Here is a 20,753-nt window from a genome sequence, read left to right on the forward strand (position 1 = left end):
GTAAAAATGTGCCACATAGTTTACGTCAAATAACGTATATGACATGCTCCCCTACAGTTTTGTATTCAAAAATTTCGATGCATTTCAGAAAGAAAGCTGGACTGAACTGTTAAATGAAATACAGGTATTTTCACAGTAAATGTTTGGCTGTTCATAGTTGCTTAAAATTGATAATACAGTAAGTATGTACTTTATTTGCTGAATATTAGATTGTACTTGCATTGAAAGCTTCTATGATAGCTCTAAACACTTGCTCTAGAGAGAATTCAGATGGCTAATAATCATGTCCTTACAATTTATGCAAAAAAATCAATTATAGAAATATATCTTTTTAAAGTTTATATATGTGTATATATATGTACAGTGTTTTGTGTGTGTGCGCTGAGTGTATGTTGTGTGTGTCTGTTTGTGAGTATGTTCAAGGGTGAAATAATAGATATTATAGGTATTCTAAAGTTCCCTAAATTATTTGACAACAGTTTGAATTTCATTGAAACCCTAAAGGTATGTTCTGCCTTGTAACTGCTTTACATATTCGTAAACTAGTTTTAATATTATAATTAAGGTGGCTTGGTACACTGGAATCTGCCATGAGCTTTTTTTTTTGAAGGCAGTAGGTTTCAATCTAAACTTGACGAGATAGTATGACAGTGATGAAATAATTTTGGATAACACTGCATTATGTGACAAAGGGCTGATGTTATGGGGGAAATTCTGCAACAGTGTAGAATGAAGAAAGTTTGATTAAAATTACTGCAAGTTCCCTGAAAGCGCTTATTATTCAGTGTGGAAAAGCACTGTATAGAACTAAATTATTCAGGTTTAGTCCCTAATCTATGCTGCATTGTTTAATTTCAGTTAGTTACAATAAGGTACTGAATCTAACCTCTGAACGAAGGAAGAGAAAGTTACCTAGAGTCCCCCAGTCCCAATTATTAGCTATGTGTACATACCATGCTAACTCTTGTAGGTCAGAATGGGATTTCGTGGGCTGCCAGCGTTTATTGAAATAAACCATGCATGTGTTAATACTTTCCTGTTGAGAGGGGAAAGTGGTGCTATCATGTAATTTTTACAATTTTGAACAGTAAGCAAAGAGACATCGGCACAGAATATTTTTGGTGAGGAAAAGTTATCATTTTACTTTGTTATTTTCATGGAGCTTCCTTAATGATTAAGTTGGCAAACAGATTATGTGCTATGATCAAAGCATATACAAAGGAAGGTCCTAGATTCTGGAGTCCTGATTTGAACAGTTACGTGATCTTAGTTTAAGCATTATTGGGGTGCCACTATTCACCTTTTGACCTTTTGCTTAACACAAGAACACAGTTATCTAGGGATTCTTTGCTGTATCTTGTCCAGGAGCTACCATTAGAAATGACATGTTTATGGTTGTTCGGTGTGGACCAAAACTGTTCAGGGCTGCAAGTAGCAATTGCTTTCTAAGACTTTCTGTGACTACTTGAGTGAGCTACTGTATAGAGTGTTCTTGTCACATATGGAATTGACCCCAAACAGGAATTTAAAAATGAATGCATGGAAGGATTGTATTTCTGTTTAAATTTTTGGTTGAATGCACAATGTTACATTATTGTTTAGAGGCGCAGATAAACAAACATTCATTACCTTATACTTTCTCACTTAGCTTATTTCAGAAAAGGTGATGGTGGTGAATTAAACTCTTAAATGTATGCATTGTCTACCCTGTGTTGGCAATAATTTGGCAGCCTTCTCCCACATTATCCAAAGTGCTGATAAATGGAGATAGTTGTTCCTTAGATGGTCGGGTCTCTCGTCAGACAGTTTTATTCTTTGTTCCCAGTGGTACACCTTTTCAGGAAAGCATCTTCTAGACTATGTAATAAATCGTATACTTCATGATGATTAAACAGGACAAAGCAGATCTTGTAGAGTTGCATCTCTTGCTCGCCATTGAACATTATTGGTGTGAGGGGAAAGCACCTTTATAGACTGGATAGTCCTGTTAACCTAGTTTGAAATGATAAAAAGTAATGGCATACTTTTGGAAGAACTGATGAAATAAGCACATTTGTAAAATGGTGTTAAAACTGGTAACGAAGTTTGAAAGTTTGGAGAATGATTATTCAAAATCTTTAGATTACAGTATCGTAAAGTAATGAAGAGCAACAGTAAAACATGAAGTTTCATTTGTAATGTGTGAAAGCTGGAGAATATATTTGGAAACATAATTACCTTTTTTTGTTTAAAGACCCATCAAGTCAGTACTAAAACATGATATCTCTTTTAATATTTGACTGTTTAATGTATTACATGTGTAAAGTTTGTATTTTTTACATGTTTAATTTTGTGTAAAGTACTAAGATTTTACAAGAATAATCTAGTAAGGGATAACGTATGCTCTGAATCAGTATGAGCCTAGATGTACAGTAAGCATGAAAATGTGGCAAATTATGTAAAAATTTATAGAATTCAAAAATATGTTCTATTCGTAGACCTTTATGACTGGTCTCTGAACAGAAAGTGACTGTGCGAGTTGGAAAGACTTTTGATATATTTAAATACAGTATATAGTTTTAAACCACACCTTGCACACTGGATAGACAACTAACATCTGTAGCATCCACTAAGTGTTATGAAAAGGTGGAACTGAGTATATACACGCACACAATATATATATGTATATAGTATATACTGTAGTGATTTACATTCCTGTTTGGAATAAACGTTTTTTAGAAAATACAAAAGAGTTGAGCATTTGCTTTACTTCGTGTTAAAATGGCTCTTTAAGGTGCATCTCATTACACTGGAAATGAAAATTGCAACAATGAGCCTGGTGGCACAAATAACTGAACTCTTCCAAACTGAGAAGATTTGTATATCAGTGCTTTTTCAGGAATGAGCCACATGGAATACTGTGATCAACCATTCAATTTGACATTTTAAAAGAGGGAATTGAGACTGCTGGGGCAGAGCACTTTCAATCTTTGCTTTAAAAGTTATGGAACAAATCAATAAAAAGATCCATGATCCAGAATTGCCTAAGGAAGTTGAATGGCAGCAAAGCAGCCACTATGGGTGATGAACAGAGGTGCAACAAACATTTTACACTTTCAAGTAAATATTAAGTATTATAAATAATGCTAAATGCATCACTTAATGTTGGCCATTAATAAATATTGCCTTGCTTTTAGAACTGTTGATGAATGGAAAGCATTTGGTAATTTGAAGATTGCTTGTAAACAACAGTACACCTTGACTAAGAGGGATAAAATGGCGCAACAATAATTGTTTTTCACATTGAAGTTGGAAAAGCATTCAATTCTGACATTTTTAAGCTTTTTATGCAATTAACTCACCTGTGCAATAATTTATTTAATTGAAGAATTTCATTATATTGCAGCCCTTTTAAACAGTTGCTGACATTTTATCTTAAACTGTCATTTCTTAAATATTGTTTGGTAGAAAAGCTCAGGCTTTGAGTAAATGTCTGATCTATTCCAGAGGATAGTCTCATCTGTTGACCTCTACACAATGTCCATGACCTTTGGGGTTATAGGTGACCAAGGAGATCGATTTTGGTAATCAGGGAGTCTTTTAACTTTTTCTTTATTGTGCTTTTGGAAACACATGGTATGTTGTCATCTGTTTCTTAAAGTTGAAAAGCTACATTGTGGTGGTATTGATCACCAATTGAGTTTTGCAGAGCAGTAAAGAGCTTTTAAGTGCTTAACTGACCAGTGAATACCAATGTTAATTTCTATATTGATTGGTGATTATCAAATTAACCTTGGACAGATTGACTGAGCATCTGTTGTAGAAAGATAAAGCTGATGCAAATTTTAGAAACAAAGTTTTCACCTGCCTCTCATAAAAATATTGCCTCCCTTAATTTTACAGAGAAACAAATCTAAACAATATTGGAATGCAAGTTCAGTGCAAAGTATGATCTTAATTTTTTCAGTACACTTAATTTCTCAAATTACAATTACAGATTGAATCCCTGCTTTAACTCATTTGCTAATATTAATCAATAATATACACTAAATTGTAATTTTGAAATTTAATAAAAAGCACTAATTTGTGCTTAAACTATTATTTAGCTTTGCTAAGAGTGTGTTGGCTAAAAAATGATAAAACAATATAAAATTGGTTTCCAGTGAGCCAGTGAATTTTTCGTTAAATCAACTTTTTGCCCCAGGCTGCATTTGGCTAATAGTTGGACACGTCGGACCACATACAGCTTTATAGATTTCAGTGCCACTACTTTGTCAGCCTGATGGGAGGTGCACTTAATTGCTATAGGTTATTTCCTTTATCAATCAGTAACTTAAATGCAATTGAATAAAAATGTAACAGCCAGGACTCTGGAAGATCTCATCCATTCTTGTGTAAACTAACGTACTAAGTTTCAGGCACAAACTGTTAAGATTTTTATACATTTATAACGTAGAGATCAACACTGATGTAAATGCTTGACCCATTTTGATTTCTGAGAATAAGGCATTAAGTTAGACCTCAGCATATTACAGAACTTATGCATGGATTAAAGGTTGAGAGTTACACCCAAAACTGATGTCGAACATTGATATTAAAAAAATATGAAATAGTAGAAAATACGGAACTTACTAGAAGAGACTTTTTCCAGAGGTAAGAGGGGGGAACAAATTAAATGGGATGCCCAATCAAAGTTGACATTTTTTGTTACTACTTTACACCAGTGACTTGGACTTGAATGCAAAGCAAATAGTTCTGATTTACAGATCATAAACTCAAATGCTGAATGAACTTGGAGAAGGCAGCCTAAAGTATTGTCTGAACTGGAAACAATGCAGATTAGATGAAACAATGGCCTGTGGAGTTTAATAAAAATTAGTATAGTGTTGTATGCTGTGAGACAATTGGGTTGCACCTACTTCTAAAGAATGAAGGGAAAGAAAACTAGCAGTTGTGACTAGATTTGATGTTTTACATATCCAACCAGTGAAAACAATAATCAAACAAAAACAAGTAATGTTAACATGATATACCCAAACCATAACAATCCAAGTATACTGCTGTGGTCAGACTATATACATATGAAGAGCTGAATTAAAAGTAGGTCATTTGATCTCTTGAGCTGGTCATGGCTGACCTGTTTGTGTTATCAACTCTACTTTTCTTGTCTACCCCTATAGTTTGTACATATTGTGAACTGCATCCAGTACTGGTCACGGAGTAATGGGTGGGTTAAAATAGCATGATGGGGAGAAGGTTTTCGTGTATTGCAAGTAGTGTTGGGAAAGAGGTGTAATGTTTGTTAATGGAGCTGTGACTTATTAAAGGGGACTGAAGAAATGTGGATTTTTTACCTTTAATGCATGCGAGGTGAACTTGAGAGATATAAAACACTATGGAAAAGCTATATGCAAATAAAAATTACTTTTTTAACCATCGCTCATTTTACAATCCTTTTAGCTGAGGGATGTACAAAACTAATATAATGATTCTTCACAATCCATGGATAGGACTCCTGTAAAAGATTATGAAATGAAACTCCTGGAATCTTTTTGAGAACATAGTACATAGATGAACTATTGTCATTCTTATTTGACTCTATCCCTGCTCCTATTCTGCTGCTGATGCCTTTGTTACGTTTATGCTCAGCTATTCCAACAGTTCTGGTTAGCCTTCCACATTTAACTCTAAGCTTGGAAGTCATCTGATACACTGTCCACTATGTCCTTACTCATACCATGTCCTATTCACCCATAAAACCCTATTTTCAAATTTCACTACAACCTTGCCCCTTTCTATCTTTGTATCCTCGTCCACCCCCTCAACCCTTCAAGATATCAGTATTCCTTTAATTCTAGCCTGTTGGGCATTTGTTGATTTTAATTACTTCAATATTGATGGCTATGCCTTACGTGCTGAAGTTCTATCTCAGCACTGGAATTCCCAATCCTAAACATCTGTGTTTCTACCATTCTTTCCTGCTTTTTAAGATGCTCTTGAGGACCTTCCTCTGACAAAGATTTTAGTCATTTTCCCCAAGTTCCTTGTGTAACTGGTCAAATCTTTCCTGTCACACTGCGAATCAGCTTGGAATGTTTCATTATATTAAAGTGGTATATAAATAAGTCTTTGGATCAACTATGTTGTCCCAAGTGGCTTTTTCATTTGTGATAGCTCTTCATCACAATTACAAAGTTATTTTTCAATAGAATAACCCAGAGCTTTCAATAATCAAAACAAGGTTGCCTACAATACCTTTTGTGTGCCATATACTACATAATAGGCTACAATATATTGATGGCACTTTTTAAATTTTGAGTTACCTTGAATAATAAACTTGCTTTTTCTGTAAATATTGGTTGCCTTTTTTTTTCAGGAAATTATTCAGAGATCAATAAGTGTATTAGATCCCCAATGTGCATTTCTAATTTAAATATTGCTGACAAAGATTAATTTGTTAAGTTAATGGCCATCACTGGTTAGGTCAAATTAAAATTTAGCCATCAAAGGTTAGGCCAATGTTTATTTTCCTACCTCTGATCATCCACCTTGAACCACTGCAATCCATTTGGTGTAGGGACACCTACTTTGCTGTTAGGGAGGATTTTGATGCAGCAACAATGAAGGAAGAATAATATATTTCCAAGTAAGGATGGTGTGGGTCTTGGAGGGGAACTTGCAGGTGGTGGTGTTCCCATGAATCTAGATGGTAGATCATTGGTTTGGAAGGTATGTTCTGTCTCAGTCAGTATACTTTCAAGAGATGTACCCAGGATATCATTGTACAGAGAGTATAAAGATCTGATGCTCCATCTTAAGTGCGATCATTGAGACATGACAATCTACTCAAAGCGTGCTGTTCGGTGCTAATGTTTTGACTTAATGCCGGCCCATTACTTGTGTGGCAATGTTTGTGTACAATAGCTAGTTGTAATAGCCATCTTTTGGATTCTTCAACACTATGATATCCACATTCAGATTTTAACATTTATGTGAGAACATCAGCATTGCCACATCAGGTAAAACATCTTGCTGGAGGCAAAACCCACATAATAGTTATGCAAAGGTAGCTATCTATATAAAAAAAAACACCCAAAGAACTGTGGATGCTGCTAATTTGAAACAAAAGCAGAAATTGCTGGAGCAACTCAGCAGGTTTGGCAGCATTTGTGGAAAGAGTTAATGTTTTGAGTCCAGAGACCGTTCTTCAGATCTGATTGTAACTGGGAAAAGGTTGGTATAAAAAGATTCTTTACTAGGTTACAGATATTTTGAAAGTTAATTGAAGACCAACTGGACAATAGCTCTGGACAATAGAGAATTTGGTCAATCAGTAGCATTGGTTTCTGAGTACATACAGCTGTATAAATTTGTAGATGAGGCATTAGCTACAAAAAAGGCAGAGCTAATTTCTTTTGATTGCCTCAAATAAATAAATAAATAAATAATAAGGTGCAGCCTAAAATCCTTTGTTCTTGAACGTTAACACAAAAATACTAATCTCACAACAACTACAGTGCCTTGCTATTCAAAAAGGATCTCTTTTAATTTCCACTGGTACAAAGTCTCGGTATTTCTTTGTTAAATTTACAATGGTTTAGAGTACGGTCCAATGTTTTTTAAGGCCAAATCATAGATAACAGAACTTTAATTATGCGATGGGCAACCAGTGAAATTTTTACTGAGTTAGAGCTGGTCACGTGCTGTTTTACTTTACAATTTAAGCCATTGAAAATCCTGTATAAGAGCTCCGAAAATCTTGTTTGCTATTGATAATGAGGGACTTTGCAGAATTAACACATTTGGACTTTCCGTGGATGATTGGAAAGATTCAGGAAAGTTCTTAAAAGTTAGATTAATGTAAGATTTAACTTCAGGATTAACAGACTTCAACTTATGTTACAGAGACAGCAGCCCAAAGAATCTATTGACCAGTCTGTTGGAAGATGCCAGAGCAAAGGGCAGACGTGCCACTTTTCCAACAAGGATATGTCAGAGAGTCTCCCAGTCATTGCCTCTATTAAAGGCATTAGGAAGGATCTTTTGGGCAAGATGAAGGGCCTACCATTGACACATGGATATAATGCAAGTATGAAGATGTATTGGCAGGCCAACAACAATTGCATGCTTTAGGAGCCAGCGCCATTGCTTGAGTCAGCAAAGTGCACTGAGCCAACAAAAATTGTAATATGCTGTTTGTCTTGAAGGACATGTGCCTCAATTAGTGGTGCCCCAAATAACTACTTGCAAGAGACCATTGCATAGTATATAACCAGTAACAAATTCTGTGCTCTGGCAGAATCATACCAAAGTGCCAATAAGCAAGTTCATCCTGGCATCCTAAAATCTTCTCCCTGGTAGCTAGCAATGGCCCAGTGCTAGCACAGACCTCAGTGTAGTCACAATTCATGATATTCAAACCACCTTCACTATGATGAATCAAGCCCTATATGATAAAAACAAATCAATAAATGATCTCGAAGGATATGAGTGAAGATATGAGCCATGTACAGGATAATTATGTTTGACGCATTGAGCACTTCACCTAACACGCAGAGATCAACATATTTCTTCTAATCTTCACGTTGAAGTTCAAGACTATGAAGCTGAAGACATTCTCAATGTTCATCTGTTACTCTTTGAATGAAATGCACATGGTGAGTCCTTCATTTGCTGCTGTGTTAATACCAGCAATGGTGTGATAAGACCCTTAAATTGGGCACTATTTTCTCATCATAGACTTGATCTGGGTAGAAGCAGGAAGGCAACTGTATCCCCATCCACCTGATTAAAGGCCCTACCCCCAAAATACACCATAAGGAAGGACATTAAATTCTAGCCATTGTCTCCATGTTTAATACTTTACCCAGGAACACAGATTTACAGTATTCACATATTTCAAAACAGAAGTATCCAGAACATTTTAGAAATGGGAAACATGAGCACAACAGAGTCAAAGTGAACAGTTTCAGTTGGTAACTTCTGAAGATGAACAACTACAAGAGATGCAAAAGATCGTTACCCAGGGATGGCCTGCCAGTATTAAATGAGTGCTTGAGAAAATTTGTTCATTTTAGCCATACAGAGACAAGCCTTGTGCGTCACATTGAGTCATTTCCAATGGCAAAAAAGTCCTGATAGCAAAAACTTTCTACCAAGACAACTTGTCCATGTTACACCAGGGATACGTGTTATTGAACACACAAAATGACTAGAGTTTGAATCTTTATATTGGTCATAGATGAATCACAATATTCAAAGACTTGTGAATGTATGTAAGGGATGCCAAATGTGTCAACCCCAGCAACAGAGGGAGTCACTACATCAAAACAATGTGCCATCCAATCTGGATAAAAAGTAGCCACAGACCCACTTCACAGTGCATGGGGAAGGTTACATTCTTCTGATGGATTACTTCCCTAAATTTCCCATTGTTCGATAACTAAGCAGCACAATAAGCGTGACCATCGACTGACAGGATGAAGCGCTTTCTCTTTTCAGTTTATTCACTGTCCCAGAGCAATAGTTTCTGACAACAAATCACAGTGCACAAGCAAACTATTTCAAGACAGGTACTAAGTACAGAGTATCTATATCACCCCACTATCCACAATCAATGGTATAGCAGAACATATGGTATGTACTCTCAGATCAATGATCATTAAGTGTTGAGCAACAAAGCAAGATATTTTGAACTGTGTTGCTGCATCTTTGGTGAAAGGATTGCTATCTCCAGCACAACTTATACATAGGAGGCAAATATGACTAACTTTGCCTAGCAACCAATTGTCTAAGCATTTTGAATCGGAGGGCATCTTTCTTCAAAGACAAAGAAGAGTATAAGAGATCCACGATAAGCTAGTAAGTAGACAATAGCCAAAACTGCACACTAAACACAAACTGCAAGTTAGTAACACAAATACTCGGTTGCCAGCAAGGATTTCTGGAGTATGCAACCAGCCCAGGTCATGCAAATTAATTTCTGATCACGGTGCTACATTATGAAGGAATAGAAGCTAACTCAGACTAATGTACAACACACCATTCATTCACTGAAAGAGTTAGGAAGAACACTCCAATGTTTGTGTGGTGATGTTGAATGACACCAACAGCAACCAGACAACTACTTGTCAAACAAGTGCAATAAAGACCAATATGTACCTCTCCAGACAAGTGGAGGTAGACCCCGGGTTGCAAATGGGTTCCATTCTTGAGTCAATTTACAAGTTGATTTGTACACAAGTTGGAAGACAATGCAGGAAAATGTAAAACAGCTGTTAGTAAGTGCAGGAAATGTTCGCATTTCAGATCTTTAAAATTACACCCCTGTATGAGATCATGTTTGTATATTGAACATTTATAAATCGTGGGCTACAATAGGGGAGACAATGGCCTAGTGGCATTATCGCTGGACTGTTAATCCAGAGACCTGGATAATATTCTGGGGACCTGGGTTCAAATTCTGCCATGGCAGATGGTGGAATTTGAATTCAATAAAATATCTGGAATTAAGAATCTAATGATGACCATGAATCCATTGTCTATTGTCAGGAAAAACCCATCCGGTTCACTAATGTCCTTTAGGGAAGGAAACTGCCATCCTTACCTGGTCTGGCCTACGTGTAACTCCAGACCCAGAACAATATGGTTGACTCTGAACTGATGAGGATGGACAATAAATGCTACCTAGCCAGTGACATCCTTATCCTGTTAATGAATAAAGGAAAAAAAAATCACCAGATCAAGGCAAACTGACAAAACTCCAAGCCGTTACAAAAACATCTGAAATGTTTAGTGATTTAGCAATATTTTATAACAACAGGGGGTCAGTGATCTAAGTTTGCTGTAAGACTAATTTGTAATGCAGAGTAATGTCACAGTGTGGGTTCACTTTCCACATTAGCTGAGGTTACCATGAAGACTCTCAGGTTAAGCTCACCAGCAGTCATCTCTCTAATGAGAGAACAGCCCTATGGTCCAGTAGGACTATGGCAACTTTATTTTATAATGCAGAGGGGGAAGAAAGATAGGAACAAACAATTAAGCGACGGAATTGTTCTGTGCAAATGTGAAGTTCAGCAAGAAGAGGTGAGTTGGATGGAGACGCAAGCTATCAGAAGTAAGTCACAGCCTGATTATAGTGACGTTGGCCTCCCATTAAAATAGGACAGCATCATTTGTGAAAAGGCTGAAGACTACCCCTGCATGAAGGAATTCCTGAATCCTCTCGGCCTAAGGAAAGTCTATGCATAGAGTCCAGCTGTGTTCTATAGTAATGTCACGATTCTCTGATAGAAAATGATTTCCAACCCTGATTGTACATTAATAGTGATGTTAATTTTCATTACAGTTGACAAGAACATTGCATCCATATCATTGTATCAGCTGTTTAAGAAAGACAAAGCTGGTTAGGATCACAAGGTCTATGGCTGCAGTTTTATTTTTGACTCAAATGTGATCTCAAGCTAACCCGAAAAAAACTTGACATGACATATGTTGTTGGTTAACTCTTGTTGCAGTTCTGTATGTGATGGTTACGTTAGTTGGCTTGATAAGTTCATATTGAATAACAAGACCAACCAATTGATCAAGATATTCAAGGCACCAAATGCTTTTGAACATGTGACTAATGCCTCAGTGTAGACTGGTGTGTCCTATTTGTTTAAATTGATTACAAATATTAAAAAGAGCTGGGATCCAAGTGGAAGTGCAGTGGTGGCATCCCTGCCTCGAACTCAGAAGATGTGTTCAAGACCCACTTGCTCCAGAGCTGTGTGCTAATATCGCTGAACAGATTGATTTTTTAAAAAATAAAGTGGGATCTTGAGGTCTCTTGTGGTGCAGTGACAGTGTCATATCTGTGAGCCAGACAATCTTGGTTCAAGACCAGACGTGCGTCATCACATTTCTCAACAGACTAGGGAAGGAAAATGTCCTTCCTAATCCAGAGTCACATCTGTATGAAGCTAAGTAAAACATCTTAATTGCAAATAATGAGAAATGGATGACTTTGTTGTATACAGGGGAAAGAATACTTTGCAATGCAGAGTAATGTCACAGTGTGGGTTCACTTACCACATCAGCTGAGGCTACCATGAAGACTCTCGGGTTAAGCTCGCAAGTAGTCATCTCTCTCTTGAGAGAACAGCCCTTTGATCCAGCAGGACTATGGCAACTTTATTTTATAATGCAGAGGGGGAAGAAAGTGTCCTTTGTACACTGCAGAAACTACTGGTGCAGAGCTGCATTTAAAGTGCACTCTGACCTCAGTTCCATATAGATCCGCAAACATATCGAAAACTACACATCTGTTGCAAAGGGACACTTTGTGTAAGAATGAACCTGGATGGGCAACATCATTGTGTGGTTTCTCAAACGGAAGCGCATTGCCACACAGGGTCTAAACCTCACTGATTCCTGAAGTGCCATAATATATCAATTTTAAAAAAAAGTCCTGGCCCAAAAGAATATTTGAGTCTAGTTTTGATTTAGTAACATTCATTCAAATTCAGTCACAGTTTGTGATCTGCTTAAATATACAGGTGAAGATTCAATTTCTGTGCCAAGTTTTGCATCATACAATTTTGTTAGTTTTTATCTGTCATGGTTTGGGGAATGAATGATTCAAACTTAATTGCATGTACAACAGTAATTAGTTCAGTTTAGATGTTATTCATCGAATCCCTACAGTGTGGAAATTGGCCCTTTGACCCAACAAGTCCACACCAACCCTCAGAGCATCCCACCCAGACCCATCCCCACCCCCCTCATCTACAGGGGAGAATGTGCAAACTCCACACAGTCACCCAAGGGTGGGATTGAACCTGGGTCCTTGGCACTGTGAGACAGCAGTGCTAACCACTGAGCCACTGTGCTGATTGTCTTTTTTTAAATCTTTTTTTTAATCTTCTTCCCTTTAAATGTTGAAATCCTACAGCAAGCTCACATTTCGACAAGGAGATATGCCCAAAATGAAGTTGCCCATTCATGTAAAGATCAGGAACGGCTATCATGCACTCTCCACACTGACTGGATCTACAGCATCAATGTCAAACAACTTATTTTCATCCCACCCTTTTTCCAGATGTCTTGTCAATCCTCTTCAGACAATTTACCTTTGCTGCTCCTTGGCGTTCCTCCAGCCGAGAAAGCAGCTGAGAGTCTGAATATTCAGGTTGAGATTTCATAATGACCCTTTGAAAACCTCTCAGGAGGCAAGCTGAAAAGAACCAGCAGTTTGGAAGGGAAAAATTGTCATGTTAAGAAAGTTGTTAGGGAAGAAAAATGTCTTTTTTTTTCTTTCAATAGTTTGAAATGTTAGCTTAGCCACAGCAGTGACTCCGTTTTGCAGTGCAATGTGACTGAATCAGAAAGTGGTGGACTTGACTCCACTCACAGCTGGGTACAACTTCTAGACAGGCATTTTCTTTTAAATGGGATATAGGCATCTCTGAGTACGCCAGCATTTATTGCTTATCTCTAATTGCTCAGAGGGCAGATAAGAATCAACAACATTCCTGGCATCTGGAGTTGCATTTAGGCTAGACCAGATTTCCTCCCCTAAAGGACATTAGTGAACCATTTTTAAAAAAAATGACAATTGACAGCAATTACATGGTTACCACTAGATTAACTGTTTCCCTCCAGATTTTATTAGATCTTAATTTAGCCATCCAGCATGATGGGATTCTGAACTTACGCCTCTAGGTTATTAAATCTAGCAACATTACCACTATACTATCATTTCCCCTACAGAAACAGCCACAGAGAATGCTGGAGAAACTCAACACATCTGGCAGCATCTGTGGAGAGACAAATAGAGTTAACATGTTGAGTCTCGTAGGACTCTCCTTGACTTCCCAAGAAGAGACTGGAGGTGCTGCATTAAGGAGGATAAAATTAAACCAAAGTCCTATTTGTCCTTTTAGTTGGCTGTAAAAGATGGCATAGCCCCACTTTGAAAAGAGTAGCCTGTTTACTATTTATTCCTTAGTCAACACCTGATGGTTTGGTCAATGTCACTATGCTTTCCTTCGGATCATACAGTGTGCAAATGCATACGTGCTTGCTACGTTTCCTTTACTCAGAATGGCTACACTTCAAAAGTAGCTCAACGGCTGTAAGATGGTTTGGACATCTTGATGTCTTAGTTTTCAGAGGTGTAATTATTAAATTCCCTCATCAGCAACTTCCAAACCCATGAACTCGACCACCTAGAACAAAGGGAGATGATATATGGGAACACCTGCATGTTCCCCTCTAAGCCATACATCCTCCTGACTCAGAAATATATTGCCATTCCTTCACTGTTGCTGGATCAAAATCCTGGGACACCTTTCATGATGACACTGTGGGTGTAACTACACCCTAACGACTGAAGCGACTTAAGAGGCAACTCACCACCATCTTCTCGAGGGATGGGTAATAAATATTTGTTTAACCAGTGACACCCATCCCATGTTGAAGTTCCTTATCTCCATTGAATCGTATGGATGACTGGATGATTGTGTACAGCTGTTAACTATGCATTCAATCAAAATAAATTTAAAACTTAAAGTAGATTTGATATCACATTGTTTTGTCAGTGTTGAAACAGTGAGGCTCATGGTGGCATACGCTATTTTCAGTAGCTAAAATCAATTATTTGACTTTTCTTGTTTCATTATCAAAGGATTTGTTATCTCAGTAAGGTAAAGATAATTACACTCAATTGTTGAGAAGTTGATGTGCATAAAATTGTCTAAATTACGAAACTCAAAGTACTCAAGGATAAGAAGATTAGAAATAGTTACAAATTATGTTTTTTGCAGTTTCAACAGGAACATACAAGCATACATACATATTGCAGGTCAAGGTTGTACACAATTTCAGAGCTTGAACACCATCAGCACATTGTTCTGGAGGAAATTGAACAGAATGGGAAGAAGCTGGTCCTCTTGTACCTGTTTTTAGATCAATAAACGTGGGAAATCAATTTTAGGGGGCAATCTCTCTGGCTTAGAATTGCACTGACCCAGAATTGCACTGACTTGCCAAATTAGAAGTCACTGACTTCCATATGCTCAAGGAATATACTCATTTCAATGGGAGGGCATTGATATCAACTCTGCTGATGGTGACTGATGTCTCAAAATAAAAAGCTGTGATAGGAAATTCAAAGTTCTTCAACAGCATTTCTGGAGAGATTCATGCCTCAGTCCAGGAGGGTTGACTATCCTAATGGAGTCTAGAGGTGTTCAAGAGATGACTGTATGGCTATGATGTAGAATCTACTTGGAGATGTACTATATGTAGTGAAGATAATTCGAGTGGATCTGTTATGGGATGAAGCTGTAGAGAAAGGGCCAGATGAGCTACAGCAAATTCCACATAGAGAATGAGTGAAATTTGGTATAGCAATCTTACCAGGAGACTTTGATGTGGAGATATTCCATCCTTTAGGGGAATACATACCAAATGCAGTAGAATTTAACTTGGAGAATTGGCTGTAAAGTCAGGTGGTAAAGTATATTAGGACCTGAAAGCAAAACAAAAAGTTAGAGATGGGAAAAGTCATTTGAGACAAATGGGACAAGGATGTGTGATAGCACTTTTGATAACTGATTGAAATCCTAAAATGGGACACAATACTAAACTAACAAAAATTAAGTAAATTGCTGAAAAAAGACATTTTGTCAAAGGTTTCTATCTTGTACATACAAGAATATCAGAATTTCAGTGAAAAGAGAAACTGCACTTTGTAATTTATTAGAAAGGAGTGTTAATTGGTTGGGAAGTTGACTCTGCTAGGTACAGGAATTACTATGGAGCTGTTAGATGATGACTGACAGTAAACTACCAAGCTTTGATTAAATTTAAAATGGACAGGTTTCTAATTTATCAAGTCATCACCTTGAGGAATGACAGAACAGTTGTTGCCTATTTTGTTAAATCAAAATCGGCACAATGTGTGTACTCATTCTTTCTACCTGCAAAAGGTAGGATCCTGCATATTAATATATGTAGCGTCCAGTACATACAAGGGACATACAAGTGTGCCATACTGTAAGCCTTACTAATAATCTCACATTCATTGTTAATGTAATTCTTGGCATACATTGGGCCTATTTCAACATAAAGATTTTGACAGCCATTATCTAGATCATTCCTCAGGACCATACCGCAGTTAACCAGAGTCAATTTGGTTTAAGGTTATACAAAGTGTGGCAGTTAATTGTCAAGCATCATCTAACTGATGCATTCCCCTGGAAATGCCACTTCAAATCAGGGTTAACTTGCCAACCATTTAGTACATTCATCTGATGTAGGATAAAATATTGTTCCCCTTCATGTTGGTATTCTGTTGGATATTCTGAGGAGGGCAAGATGGAAAACTTTACCATATCTGTAATTGTCCATAATGCGCACGTTTTATACCACCAAATGATTCTTTACATTAAGTACAATTATTTTCTTGTTTAGAAAATGCAAATCAAGTAAAATAATCATGGAGAGGCCATTTTTAACCTGTTCAATTTGTGTAAAAAATTCAGTGTTCAATTTTCCCTTAACAAAGACCAAATTCAGGATAACAACAATACTGTCCAATCTTCTTTATGTTATATGCTTTGGTAGAAATGTCTAGAAATCAATTACATTTTCACTAAATTTGCCCACAAAAGTATGCCATTTTCACTTAAATGTAAATTAAATGGGAACTTTGGAATTCCAAAGTGCCATCTGTTGCTTGATGGAAAAAGTCAAAAGGTCTGTCTTCATCACTTCATCATCTCCTCAACATCCATACCTGGTCCTTAGCTTCTGCTCTGATTGGATTTCAGTGGGTATCATTGAGTGATTGCTAAATCCTCTCAGATTCCCCCCGGCCACCACTTGGAATTACACGGCAATCTGGGCACCAGTTTTAATGTTCAGATTTTTAAAGTCTGCTGTATTTCTTTTTTTTTTGGGAAACCTCGATGAAATTCCTTTAGGTTTCCACGGAAGGTCGTTGCAGGTTCATTAGTAACCCATACAACAGAGGCAAATTTAGCTTGGAAAAGTGCAATGTAGAGAGTCATACTACAATTTATAGTGGGTTTGTATAGAAGTAACACTTGAAAGAAATCCAAATACTCCCAACCCTTCTAAAAATACGGGACAACAGAAATATATTCGTATACGTAGAGGACTATTTTTAAGTGTTTGCCTCAGTTCACCAAACATACAGTAAATTCGCCTTCTCTTTAATAACTTGTCTTGCAAAGTGATCAATAACTGTTCCTAGCTGGGCGCCTGCCAGTCCTTTTTGACTGTCAAAGTTTATTAATTTCCAACCAAATAAATCGTTTAGATCATCCTTTGCCTCCGAATTTCCAAGTCTTTTTAAATCTTGCAGATTAGAGTCGGGCTCTTTGTTTTGCCACACGGGGGATTAGGAGAGATTTGCCGCTAGAAAACTTGCGATTTGATCGCACGTTTATCCCTCAATAGCTCGAAAATTGGTGCTGGCTGCGGATTAGTGCCAGACAAAGCAAGACTTGTGCAGAAAAAAGAACTGATGGGAAAAAAATGCTCCCGTTTGTTTCAAGTGAGAGGGATCTCTACAGATTTCCACGGTGTTATTGTTGTCTCCCAAATCCTACTTTCAATTTGTTTCCATATTTCTCGGCTCCTTTTCAATGGTCAATGAGAATATTATCTTCACAATGAAAAGGGATCTCGCCGAATCTTCAAATATTGACGATGGTGATGGTGCGGAGTGGAGTGAGCTTTTGTCAAGCGGAATTGTTAAATACTCCCCTTTCTAATCTCTCGTTTCATCCCCCACTCCTTCACTGATTGTATTATTTTTATTTTCCAAAAGTTAACGCCTGTTCAAAAGCTTACACAAGGGATTTTACATTGTGGTAGTTTAAAAAAACTTATTTTTAAAAGTTTAAAACTTTTTAAAAATTTACCCTCCACCAACACCCTCCTCTCCCATCATTAAATAACTTATTTAAACTAGTGTTTCATTTGATAAACCCTTTCTCAGTTGATTTCAAGGTGTTGCCCTGGTTGGAAACGAAGGTCCCGATTAAGCGGGAGATGTTTATTACAATTTCAATGTTGATTTCTTTTTTAAAGAATTCCTGCTTCAGGAAGCGCGTGGATGGATTTTCCCGAGGAATCGAGTAGTGGGGATCTGTGTAATTACCTATCAGATTTGGAAGAGCCTACCACGGAGCAGGAATAACCTGTAGTTTCCTCCCCTCTGTTGTCATATACAGTTAAATCCCATGGTTGGTCCTTGGTTCAATGTGATGCCGAGTTTTGTACCAAGCTGGACAACATGCTCTCTCAAAAACAGGGGTTTGTAAAACAAAATGCAGTTTCTCAAAATTATTGATTGTTCGCAGTTTTACAAAGGTGTGTCAGTGCAGCCAGACAATAGTATATCAAATCCACATGCAATATATCAATAGTATTGATGTAAGTTTGAAACATTGTTTGAAGTACCGCAGGGTGAAATATTCATCTTGCGGGGAAACTGACGCGCATAGATACGGGAGTTTTTTTTATCAGCACACTGACTTCAAATAACACAATGCAAATAATAGACTGTCAAATAACTGCAAATCCTGACAATACAGAGCAGACTCTGCAGAGAAAAGACAACTTTCACCGTTGCAATCTGCACCTTGGAGGATTCAACCCTCAGCACTTTTTGCTCGCTTTTGCACTTCAGAACAAAAATGCATCAATAAGGAGGTCGGAAGTGCCAAAGTATCCCACACTAACAGAAAGGAAGGAAGGACACATTGGGAATCCTGCCTTAAAGCTTGGTGAGAAATGGATTTGCTAAGGATTTATAGGGGGATTGCAGTTTAGTCAATACTGGGAATAAGATGTGGGAATCCAGAAGAGTGCTGTCCGCGGAATTGAGGGTTCCGCTTATGTGGAATTTCGGAGGAATTAAAGAAATAGGGAAAAACTAGTCCATTGATGACTGCATATACTGGAGAAAGGAATTTCAAACGGAAGCTATTACAGCCGATTTTACTCAATAAACAATTAAGGGTGGGTCAACCATTGATTGCTGATTGTGTTTAGTATCAAGGGCAGAAGATGAAGATCTCTATGGTTTCTGTAAATCCTCCCACTACCTGAGATTTCAGAATTCAAACAATTCCATGTTACAGAGAGTGATGGGGCAATGTTTTTGAATAAGTTTGAAATGTTCGAATGTTATCGCGTGAAACAAACTAGCCTCGATCGAATCGGACAGACACATGAGCAACAGAAATGAAAGATGTTAGCAGTTCCAGACAGCACACCTTAGTTTGCCTTGAAGGGAGAGTACAATACAGGTATACTCCAATAAGTCAAGGACTTCAAGCTAACAGGAGTGACGCTCATTGGGTAAACTCGACTAAGGAAAATTTAAAACTCCCATCCCCCAAGTACAACTGATTATTGATCAATTGTTCATTTGAAAACTGAGATTGATTTTTTTTATTAAACAAAGGTATGATAGGGTGTGGAGAAAGATGAATATATCGAGTTAGACGACAGGTAGTCACGATTTCTTTGTGTGGTAGAATATACAGGAGGGGGTTGAACGATCCTGCTCCTGTATCTCTGGTCCATTCAGATCTCTTATATGTTCCATTCTTGTTTTGTATGTGAAATTAAACAGTGACTGTGGCCAACATTGTAGCTTTGATGAACAGCTGATTCCTGGGTTGCAGTTTGTTCGAGACAGAAACACGTTGGGAAACGGCAGCAGCGATTCCCGGACAGTAATCTCAGGTCAGCTTTCACTGGTGATCAAATGGAGGGGAGGATCCACTGTATATCCCCTCAGGGATGGGGAGGGAGGGGTGATCCTTTTTCATTGGCCAGGGACTGCCGCCCAAGAGCTTACTATTACTGATAGACAGTGGTGGAGTGTCTTATATAAATCGCTCTTGTTTGAGAGGGACTGCACACAGGGGGCTCAATGAATTCCGGCTACTGCTACAACAACAGAGAAAAGGCTGAGCTCCGTCCCGATTGAGCAGTGGAATTAAAGGTTTGATCGAAATCAGATTTCAAAGCCGTCCAGTGAGTTTTTTTCTATGTGTTCTGAAGGAGGCTCTGCTTTCTCTCCACAGATGCTGCCAGACCTGCTGAGTTTCTGCAGTCATTTATTTTTATGTTTCTGATTTCCAGCATCCACAGTTCTTTGTTTTGTTTGTGTTTACATGTTTTTATATTGGATTTCAAGAGTTCTTTAAGAACTGAAATGGGATCAGAAGTTGTATTGGGGAATGAAACGGGGTGTTCTTTTGCTGGGGAGATGTTTGGAAATCCCCATTCTTTCAATCCTATGACACGTTTCTTTCGGTTGCAGATTGTATTTGCTTGGGGAATTTTTATTTGTGGAAGAGGTTATTACGGGAGCTGCACAGTCCCGCGGGGTTGAAGGTAATTATTTGAACAGCTCCTGTTTTTGTGTCCGCAGTCAATATAACCCTCTGAGCGTCCCAATTATTACTACCTCAGGATAGACATTTGTTAGAGAGTGGGTGTGATCTATGAAGTAGCCCCCAGGGAGATTAAACTCACATTTTACTATGTTTAATCAAACAGAGTTCACCTTTTCCAGATTTCCCTTGGATTTTCACTCCGACTGTGTCTGGTTTCCAAACTGCTTTTGATTCACACTTAGGGAGAGTTGAAGCGACATTTCCGCGTTAAGTTTGGACGGGCCGGTGTTGAGTTGGAATTCCTGCCACTTTGAATCGAACGTGTGAGAATGCAGCGTTTTG

Source organism: Rhincodon typus, chromosome 29 (genome assembly GCF_021869965.1).
Source record: "Rhincodon typus isolate 14 chromosome 29, sRhiTyp1.1, whole genome shotgun sequence".
In the NCBI taxonomy this organism is placed as follows: Eukaryota; Metazoa; Chordata; class Chondrichthyes; order Orectolobiformes; family Rhincodontidae; genus Rhincodon; species Rhincodon typus.